Below are 11016 nucleotides of genomic sequence, written 5' to 3' on the forward strand. Positions count from 1 at the left end.
GTAATGGCCTCTGTGCACCTGCCAGTCCAGTTTCCCTCCCCCAGCTATTCAGGATCTCCACCCTCTTCCAGGAAGCCCTCTAAGATTAGATAAAGGAGGAAGTGATTCACTCCTGCTCTGCCTGTCCCTCTTCCAACTAAACTCAGGATGTCCAGTAGCACTAAAAGGCCACGGGTAGAAAACAGACTCCAGCACAGGTAATGGGATGTGCGATCTTGTACTACAAATGTACACACACAGCCAGCCCCGGCGACACACACACAAAGCACTTGAAATACTGACATAAACACAAAATAACAAAATTGGCACAGGCTCATGCAAATCTCACACACAGGCACAGAATGTCCTGAGCATTCATGCAGAGTTCTATATTCAAATATAAAATAAGTACCACCCAGACCCTCCAATGGAAACTCTCCCAACCAAGACACATGCAAGATCATACCAACAGACAGAAAAATGTGTGGATGCAGAAACAAAAACAACATGCAGAGAGACCCAGGGACATAGGAAGTCATACCCAGAGAGAGACAGATATGGCCTCAAGAATCATAGACACACAAATAAAATGAGAGACCACAATTATGCCAAGTTAGAGATACAAAAAAAGACCCACAAAACCATAGAATTTTAAACCATAGACAGATCCAAGACACAGAGAGACATGGGGCACAGATACACAGAGAGATAGACACACTTCAGTACCCAGACACGTGTGCACAGAGATAAACATAGGCCTGCCAATCACAGGGATGCACGAACACAAAGAGAGACACAGATATGCAAAATTATACACACATCTCTTCTACAAAGAAAGTGAAACTCAGAGAAAAACAGACCCCGAAGCATTTGTTCAAACACTTGTTCACATGTGAAATCTGGTAGAGAGAAACACATGCACAGAGACCCACCGGGCATGCCTACATGGACACACACAGAAATCGAACTTTCTTCCGTGGATGACCACACACACAGTGGGCCGGGCTCAGGCTTAGCTTCCTCTCCCTGCTCGGCACCCATCTTTGGAGCCACTTCGGTCCTGATATGAGTATGTCTCTGTCTTTTCCCAAACTGGGGGAAGGGGTTGCCTGAGGGTGAGGCCAAAGTTCTCTGCCAGTTCTGGAAAGACCCCCAGGGTTCCCCAGAAGTACCCTTGAACAGGGGCATGGGCAAGGAGGATGAGAGGTTGCAGTGGAGGGGGGTGGGCGGATAGAGACGTCAGAGAAGATGACTGATGGGAGAACAGAGGAGAAGACACATGAGGACACAGTCTCCAGTCGGCTCCTCCACCAAGACCCAGGAGTCCAGGCCCCCAGCCTCTCCTCCCTCAGACCCAGGAGTCCAAACTCCCAGCTGCCTCCTCCCTCAGACTCAGGAGTCCAGGCCCCCTCAGTCCTTCCTCCCTCAGACCCAGAAGTCCAACCCCCTCCCCATTTCTTAACACTGGGCTCAGAAGTCTGGGTACCTGTCAGGCAGAACACAGCCCCAAAGAGGCAGAGCAGGATGGTTCTGGGGACTCCCATTGCCAGTTTGTGGAGCTGAGCTGAGACCCCGAGGACAGCTCCTCCTGATCTGATTTCTGTCTGGCTGGTTCTCCCTGCTGAGCCCCAGGCATCCCGGCTCTCCAGCCTGCTCCGGATTCCTCCACCCCCGCCCTTCCTGGTTTCCTCCTAGGTAATCATGATGGGGCCATGATGAGTCCTTGGTGCTGAGGAGGGAGAGGGATCTGGATTTCTGGGTCTGAAGGAAGAGGGAGCTAGAGGCCTATAATCCTTAATTTGGGGGATTTGTTATTTGCAGGCTGTCTTGATTTCTCTTCTCTTTCTCTACTGGAACACACATTATGCATAAACACACACACACACACACACACACCCTCCAATGCTGGGGCCATGTCTCTGGACCCAGAGACACAAACATCACCTCCTCCTAGAAGCCTCTTCTGATCCCTATCTCCCCCACTCATCCACCCACTCTCAGCCTCAGGCACCTCCCTGTCTCCAGCCATGGTCACCCTGGGTTGGACTGCTGTCTGTCTCCCCTATCAGGCTGAGAACTCCTCAGAGGCCTCAGGGATGTTTGCAATGTTGTATGAATGAATGAACCAATGAATGTACAGAGAAGCAGAGACAGACAGACAGACAGATGGAGAGGCAGTTACACATGGGATGCACAAAGACAGGCACTCGCAATGTGGACAGATGTAAATGTAGACACCCAGACAAACCCAGACATGAAGGGGGACACCCTGATGAACAGGACATGCCTTTAATAAATGTTTATTAGATTAGTAAATGAATGAATAAAAAAAATTGGAGGAGATAGAGACACAGGCAGACAAGCAGAGGGACACGGAATCCCCCGAGGACACAGATCCATGTGGACACTCAGACACAGGGCTGTGGGGACATGCAGACGGGTGCCCCTGGAGGCAGCTGGAGCTGGGGCAGAGACCCCAAGTCAGCACCTCCTGACCTGCCTCACTTCTGCCCCTTGGTGGAGCTGCCCCCTGCGATCACAGCCCTCACTGTGCTGTGCAGGGTGGGCACCAGGCATGTGCAGAGACCTAGGGTCATAGACCCACAGATGGATGGGACAGAGTTGACATAATGGCAGTGACCAGGATGGCCTTAATGGTCCCCCGAGCTTGATTAAATTTTACACAGCTTTCTTCCTGACTACAGCCCCCTGACCTCCCTTTCCTTAGGGCATTTGTTTTAGAAAACTTGGCATTGCATATTCTTTCTCTGTCTCTTTGAAATGTAGGTAAATCTCCCAGCCTCTTAGTAGTTTTGCAACCCTGGAATGTCTTTCTCAGGGACCTGCAAGCCATCCCTTTGAAAAGTCATCATTGAAGAAGATAGCAACCCCCCCCCCCCCCGCCCAGGCTCTGTGGGAGGGTAGGAGCCGAACTTGAATAAGGGACAATTAGCAAATACAGATGGCCTTATCGCAGAGAAAAACACTCGCAAACTCAGAAATAGCTCAGTGTGCTGGACACAGCCCATGGACCGGCCTCTCTCCTATCACCGACCAGCACTGTTCCACTAGCCCATTCAGGGCTTAAAAACCTTTCCCTATTTTGTTTTGGTGGAGTCTCTCCACTATTGTCATAAGTTTTTGTTTTGTTTTGTTTTAAGTAGCTCCACACCCAGTGTGAGATCAAGACCTGAGCCAAGATCAAGAGTCGGTTGCTTAACCGACTGAGCCACCCAGGCGCCCCTGCCATAGTCTTGAATAAAGTCTCCTGTGCCTGTTTAACTTTGGTGAAATTTTTCTGTGACAGCAGACACCCAGGCACTGTGGACACTCACCAGATTCTGAACTCTCATAGGCATGGTTCCCCTCTTGCCAAATCACTGCTCCTCCCATGAGGCATCACTTCCCCAAACCTGTTTTGCATCCAAATTGTTCTTCCTGCTGCTCCTGTTCCTTCCCCAGGCTCTCTGTTGGGTGCTGGCCACAGAGGAGCAGGGTGGAGCGAAGGGCCCCTGGAGAGCAGAGACTGGCCAAGGAAGGAGGCTGGGTTTTCTGAAGCCCCTGTGGAAGGTAGAGGCTTTGGAGGTGTTCACAGTGGTTCACAGTTTCAGAGACTGAGGCTTGAAGAATCGTCAGACCAGCCGGTTTAGTGTGTGAGTATTTGTGTGTGTATGAGAGAGTGTGTGTAAGTGACTGTGTGAGTGTGTGGCTGTGTGTATGTGATTTTGATTCTGATCGCCTTAAGGTGTTGTATGAATGAATGAACTTCATTCATTAGGTGGGAGATATTAGGTGGGAAGCTCTCCATTGCAGGAGGTAATCAAGTGGAGACCTGGTGATCTAGATCTAGGGATTTGGGCAGGGCTCTTATATCCACAGGGGGTTATACAACATGAACTCTGAGCTCCCTGTGAACCCAGGGATTCTTTTTTTTTTTCAGTAATTAAACTTTAGGAACCAAATAATTAATTATTTAAGAGATTGGGGGGAAATTGAGGATGTTTGGTGGTAGACATTAAGGTGCTATTTTAAAAACTTTTTTCTGTTAGAAATTTTCACACACACATCAACCTACAGAGAATAGCATGCTCGCCACCAAGACTCAAAAAAAAAATTTTTTTTTAAAGATTTTATTTATTTATTTGACAGAGACACAGCGAGAGAGGGAACACAAGCAGGGGGAGTGGGAGAGGGAGAAGCAGGCTTCCCACTGAGCAGGGAGTCCGACACAGGGCTCTATCTGAGGACCCTGGGATCATGACCTGAGCCAAAGGCAGACGCTTAATGACTGAGCCACCCAGGCGCCCCAAGACTCAAAAATTTTTAACATAACACTGATCTTGTGTTATCCTTTCTTCCTTTGGTGCTTGTAAGGGCATCGAATTGGATTCCTGCATTATTTTGCTCAAAATACTAATTTCACTTAAAACACCATTTAAGAGTAGATGATTTGGTTTATGTAAGCAGTTTAATAAATGCGCCATCATCTTTTTCCCAAAGTGGACAAAATTCCCCAACATGTTTACATATAGGAATAAGTGCAGTCCTGAAATCTGCCTTCTAGAAATAATTATTAACTGATTCGTTAACTACAAGCAGACTTTGTAGCCAAAATAATTGAGAAATACTTAGTATTCCTTATTCAAAATGATTCCATTAATCAAACATGCTATGATTGTAATGATTATTTAAATGCCATCCCCTCGATAATGTGTAACCCCACATGTGACCAATCTTTTTTTTTAAAGATTTATTTATGTACTTGAGAATGAGAGAGAGGGAGAGAGAGACACACACAGAGACAGAGAGAGAGAGAGAGGGAACATCATGCATGAGCAGGGGGTGGGGGCTGCACAGTGGGAAAGAATCTCAAGCAGACTCCCACTGAGCACAGAGCCCAAAAGGGGCAGGAAGTGGGGCCCAATCTCATGACCCTGAGATCATGACCTGAGCCAAAACCAAGAGTCAGAAGCCAACCAACTGAGCCACCCAGGTACCCCTAAGACCAATCTTTATTTCTGCCGAAGTGTTTTTCCATGAGTTGTCAGAATTGTGGAGTTTTGCTCTGGAGCCCTAGTGAAAAACGGCATCGTGTACATCGTGTGCCAATATTTTCTTTTGTTATTTTTCACGGACACTGCCTGCAGCATCTATATCTATCTATATATAATTTTTGAATCCAATCTTATTTATTTATTTATTTATTTACAGTTCAGCAGTGTGAAGTATAGTATTCACACAGTTGTGCAACCCATCTCCTGGACTTTTTCATCATGCAAAACTGAAACTCTAGGCCCTGTTTTTGGGGCCACCTTGGTCCTGATATGAGTATGTCCCTGTTCTTACCTAAATTGGGGGAAGGGGTTGCCTGAGGATTGCCAAATTAAGTGTACAATACAGTATTGTCAACTGTAGGCACCCACTACCCTCTCTACACATTCTCTTTTTTCAGTTTGGTTTTTTTTTTTTTAAGTAGGTTCCATGACCTCAGCCAAAATCTGGCGCTCAACCAACTGAGCCACCCAGGCATTCTTACGCATTCTCTCTTTCAAGTGTATTTTTTTCCACCTCCAGAGAAACAAAGATTAATTACAGGGTCCTTTGAGATGAAATAAAGTTACCCGAATCTGATCATTTATTCCCCCATTGGAAGAATTTGTGTGAAGTGATGTTTCTGTCTACTGCTATGTCTTTCAAAAGTTAAAATTTCTTGGGGGGCCTGGGTGGCTCAGTCGGTTAAGCGTACATCAGGTCTTGATCTCAGTTCCTGAGTTCAAGCCCTTCGTTGGAGCCTACTTTTTTTTTTTTTTAAAGTTAAAATTTCTTACTTAAAGTGAATAATTTTTGGACAACCCTCTTGGATCCCCTCTCTTTTTGGGAGCTTTGTACTATCAATAAACTTTGCTTTGCTGCCCACTAAATAAATAAATAAAGTGAATAATTTTTTAAAAAATTTATTTGACAGAGAGACACAGCGAGAGAGGGAACACAAGCAGGGGGAGTGGGAGAGGGAGAAGCAGGCTTCCCAGAGAGCAGGGAGCCCAATTTGGGGCTCGATCCCAGGACCCTGGGATCATGACCTGAGCCGAAGGCAGATGCTTAATGACTGAGCCACCCAGGTGCCCCTAAAGTGAATAATTTTTAAGAGTTTTAGTGTTTAATATTCAAACACTGACATTTTAAGAACTTAAATTTAGGAGTCTAATACCTGAATTAGATGGATGGATTGGCAAAAAGCTATTAATGAAAGGATTCTTCATTTTCCCTCTTCCACTCATTTCTTGAAATTTTTCCTTCACGATTTATATGAGGTAGAAGGTAAATTTATGTCAATCATTAATGGTTCTGGATTTAGCTACATTCTGCTGAAATAACCACTGTAGAATTTTTTTTTCTCCTGCTACCTTAGTTTTTGCAAAAATTTATTCAATTATCCAATTAGTTTTATTAGCTATTAAAACAATGAGCTTTCTATTTTCCAATCCTGATTATTTTTCCTTCTTGATATATGTCAAATGGGGTTAATATTTTACCCTAGAATTTTAACATCTTAAAATAATATGTAGATGCCAAGTCATTAAATTTTAATAATTTAATACTGATGAAATTGTTAAAGCAATAATAAACAACTGCTATAATAATATAATTAACAGACTATTGAGTAATATTCTTCAGTTTCCACCCACGTACATTCTTTGTGGATTACTAAGGATAATTGAGTATTAATTATTATATAGTGATTCATGCCAAGTGAAAGGATCTGTGGACTTAAATTTGGAACTCAATAATTCTAGTCTGTACAGTAAATAATTAGAAAATATGAACTGCAATATGAAATATTAAATGCAGCCAAAACACAGATACCAAGAGGGACTTTTTTTTTTTCTCATTAAACTTTTGTTTTAATGGGTCTTAAAATTCTGTGACAGAGTTTTGGTCAAGTTGTTTTCATTAAAAAGTACTGATCTTGGGGCGCCTGGGTGGCTCAGTCGGTTAAGCGTCTGCCTTCAGCTCAGATCATGATCCCAGAGTCCCAGCATCAAGTCCCGCATTGGGCTCTCTGCTCAGCAAGGAGTCTGCTTCTCTTTTCCCTTGGCTTCTCTCTCTCTCTCTCTGTCAAATAAATAAAATCTTTTTTTAAAAAAGTACTGATCTTAGGGGTGCTTGGGTGGCTCAGTTGGTTGAGCATAGGACTCTTGGTTTCAGCTTAGGTGGTGATCTCAGGGTTAGGAGATTGAGCTCTGGGTTGGGCTCTGCCCTCAGCAAGGAGATTCTCCCTCTCCCTCTGCCCCTCCCACTTGTGCTCTCTCTCTCTCTCTAAAACAAATAAATAAAATCCTTAAAAAAATAAAAATTCCTTCATAAAAAAAATACTGATTTAAAAAACTAATAAGTTAAGGGGCACCTGGATGGCTCAGTCCTTTAAGCTTCCGACTCCTTATTTCCACTGGGGTGGTGATCTCAGGGTTGTGGGATTGTGCCCCTCAATGGGCTCTATGCTCAGTGGAGAATCTGCTTCTCTCCCTCTTCTTCTTCCTCTGTCCCTCCCTGCTCTCTAAAATAAATACATAAATCTTAAAAAAAAAAACAACTAATGACTTAAAACTGTCATATACACAAAAAAATCAAATGGCCCACAAAACATTCTCCTTTCCTTCCGGAGGTTTTACAGTGCAGTTATCATTAATTGGTCTTTTACTGTTAAACTTAAATGGCCAACTGACACAAACAGTTCTGAGACCGTTCTTCCACCACTGATTAAGATGGGGTTGGCAAGTATTGGGGATAATATTCATTTAGCCTTCTGAGCTTTCTGGGCAAGCTTGATGACCTTACCAGCTCCAGCTGTCTTCTTGTCCACTGTTTTGATGACACCCACAGCAACTGTCTGTCCCATGTCATGAACAGCAAAACGGCCTAGAGGAGGATAGTCGGGGACGCTCTCAACATGCATAGGCTTGCCAGGAATCATATCAATGATGGCAGCATCACCAGATTTCAAGAACTTGGGGCCATTTTCCAGCTTTCTTCCAGAATGACGATCAATTTCCTTCAACTCAGCAAACTTGCAAGCAGTGTGAGCTGTGTGACAATCCCCCACAGGTGCATATCCAGCACTGATGGGCCTGGATGGTTCAGGATGATCACCTGAGCTGTGAAGTCAGCTGCTTCCATTGGTGGGTCATTTTTGCTGTTACCCACCACAATGCCACGACGAACATCCTTGACAGATATTTCTTGACATTGAAGCCCACATTGTTCCCAGAAAGAGCCTCACTCAAAGCTTCATGGTGCATTCTAACACACTTGACTTCATTTGTAACATTGACTGGAACAAAGGTGACCACCATATTTAAGAACACTAGTCTCCATTCGGCCCACAGGGACAGTACCAATACCACCAATTTTGTAGACATCCTGGAGGGGCAGACATGAGGGCTTGTCAGTTGGATGAGTTGATGGCAGAATGCAATCCAGAGCTTCAAGCAGCATGGTCCCACTGGGATTGCCATCTTTACGGGTGACTTTCTATCCCTTGAACCACTTAGCGCTTGGCTCCAGCAGGCTGTCACCATTCCAATCAGAAATTGGCACAAATGCTACTGTTTTGGGATTGTAGCCAATTTTCTTAATATAGGTGCTGACTTCCTTAACGATTTTCTCATATCTCTTCTGGCTGTAGGGTGGCTCAGTAGAATCCATTTTGTTAATACCAACTATTAGTTGTTTCACACCCAGTGTGTAAGCCAGAAGGGCATGCTCATGGGTCTGCTCATTCTTGGAGACACCTGCTTCAAATTCACCATTACCAGCAGCAACAATCAGTTGCTGAGATATAGTCAGCCTGAGATATATCTGTAATCATGTTTTTGATAAAGTCTCTGTGTCCTGGGGCGTCAATGATGATCACGTGTTACTTGCTGGTCTAGAATTTCCACAGGGAGATATCAATGGTTCACATTCGTGTTCAGCTTTCAGTTTATCCAAGACCCAGGCATACTTGAAGAAGCCCTTTCCCACCCCAGTAGCCTCCTTTTCAAAATTTTCAGTGGTTCTTTTGTCGATCTTACCACATTTGTAGATCAGATGGCCAGTAGTGATAGACTTGCGTGAATCTAGGTGTCCAATGACAACGATGTTGATATGAGTCTTTTCCTTTGCCATTTTGGTTTAAATTTAGTGGTGGTTTTCAGGACACCTGTGTTCTGGGGGCAAACCCATCGTGGAAGAAAGGGGATTTTTTTTTAAAGATGCTTTGTACATCAGGTGAAAAGCAAATCCTTGTTCAGAAGCACAGGATGTTTTAGATAATATGAGATCAATAAGGTCTTCCCATTTTCTTTCTCTTTTGTGAGTATTTTTAAAAAATTGTTTTTGTTAGTTTATTTTTATTCTTTTTTTGAGGTATAATTGACATACATTATATTAGTTGCAGGTGTAAAACATAATGATTCAATATTTGTATATGTTGCAAAATGATCACCACGATAAGTCCAGTTTACATGTGTCACCGTACAGCGACCTTAGATTTTCAAACTGATTGCTCTGTAAGTGGAAGAGGAGTGGTAGCTACCCACCGTGTTGGACCAAGACACTTTGCTGCCATCTGCTGGAACACGATTGCAATAAATTATAAATAATTTACTTTGCAGTCGGCAAAAGAATAACACAATACACAAATATTTACAAAATCTTTTTCAAAATAATAAAGATATCTGTGATATGAATGGCACCTCCTTAGGTATAGTACTTTTGTGCAGTGTCTAACATGAACAACTGTACATGGTGACTGTGGAAAACCACACACAGATGGGGCAGGTGTGGGAGGAGGATTGGTTCATAACAAAGTGGAAGACAGTCAGAAAGATTTTAGGAAGAGATCCACAGCCAGGAATAGCAGGACTTGAGGATTAGATAAGAGCAAATTTTAGGACCATCCAAAGGGGTGTTTGAGGTCAGGGGTAGGCAATCAAAGTGGAAGGAGTTTTTGGAAGGTGATCAGGTGTGGGACAAGAGACCAGGCTCTACCCTGTGTTTACTGTGTGTCCTTAAGAGAAACCTTCCTCTTCCCTGAGTTCTTTTGCTCCCTTCAGCTGTGGGGGAGGGCAGGAGTTGCTGCACTCTGGGAGCCCTGCCCTCTTTGACCTTCCAGGTTTCTGAGAACTAAAGAGACTGGGGTCTCCAGGAATGGGTCAGAATGAGGGGTGGGATCATAGGTTCTCACTGTAGGAGGAGATATGGCTGAACTTCAGGGAGGACTTGGCAATGTTCTGGCCATACCAGTGTATAAACCCATCCACAGTCTGCACTAATGTGGGGAGGGACCAGAAGATCTCAGGTGAATGCCAGCAAGAAGACTCAGAAGAGTCTCCCTGGACCCCTAGATTCCTCCATTCCTATCCACAACCTTCTGAATATGCCAATATCCCTCTGTATTCCAAACTTCTCTGCCTTTTCCAAGGATCTCCATTGCTTGCCCTTTCTCTGCCCTTCCACCTCTCTCCCATCATAGATTCCTTTACTCTCCCTACATCCCTCATCTCTTTCTCTTTGCTTTCCTCCAGCTTCCAACTCTCTCCAAGTTGACCTTCCAGTTCCCCTCTTCCCTTGCCTCTCATTTCCTGGCCCTTCTTTCCTGAGTCCATTCCAATGCCCCCTGCCTGAGGTTGCCAGATAAAATATAGGATGTGAACTTAAATTTGAATTTCTGGTAAACAACAGATAATTTTTAGTAGAAGTATGCCCCAAATATTTTATGGTACATACTTATACTAATTATCTGAATTTCAAATTTTATTAGGTGTCCTGTATTTTTTTTTAAGATTTTAATTTTTTAAGTAATCTCTACACCCAACATGGGGCTCAAACTTACAACCCCAAGATTAAGAGTCGCATGCTCTCTGGGCGCCTGGGTGGCTCAGTTGGTTAAGCGACTGCCTTCGGCTCAGGTCATGATCCTGGGGTCCTGGGATCGAGTCCCGCATCGGGCTCCCTGCTCGGCGGGGAGTCTGCTTCTCCCTCTGACCCTCCCCCCCT

At 44.3% G+C, this 11016-nt stretch overlaps 1 pseudogene; it reads right to left on the reverse strand.

Moving 5' to 3' along the window:
• Nucleotides 1–7675: 7675 nt before the first annotated feature.
• LOC145717490 (elongation factor 1-alpha 1-like) lies at nucleotides 7676–9332 on the reverse strand (annotated as a pseudogene).
• Nucleotides 9333–11016: the final 1684 nt, after the last annotated feature.

This window comes from Leptonychotes weddellii, chromosome 16 (genome assembly GCF_054177405.1).
Source record: "Leptonychotes weddellii isolate Sample4059 chromosome 16, ASM5417740v2, whole genome shotgun sequence".
NCBI classification, from domain to species: domain Eukaryota; kingdom Metazoa; phylum Chordata; class Mammalia; order Carnivora; family Phocidae; genus Leptonychotes; species Leptonychotes weddellii.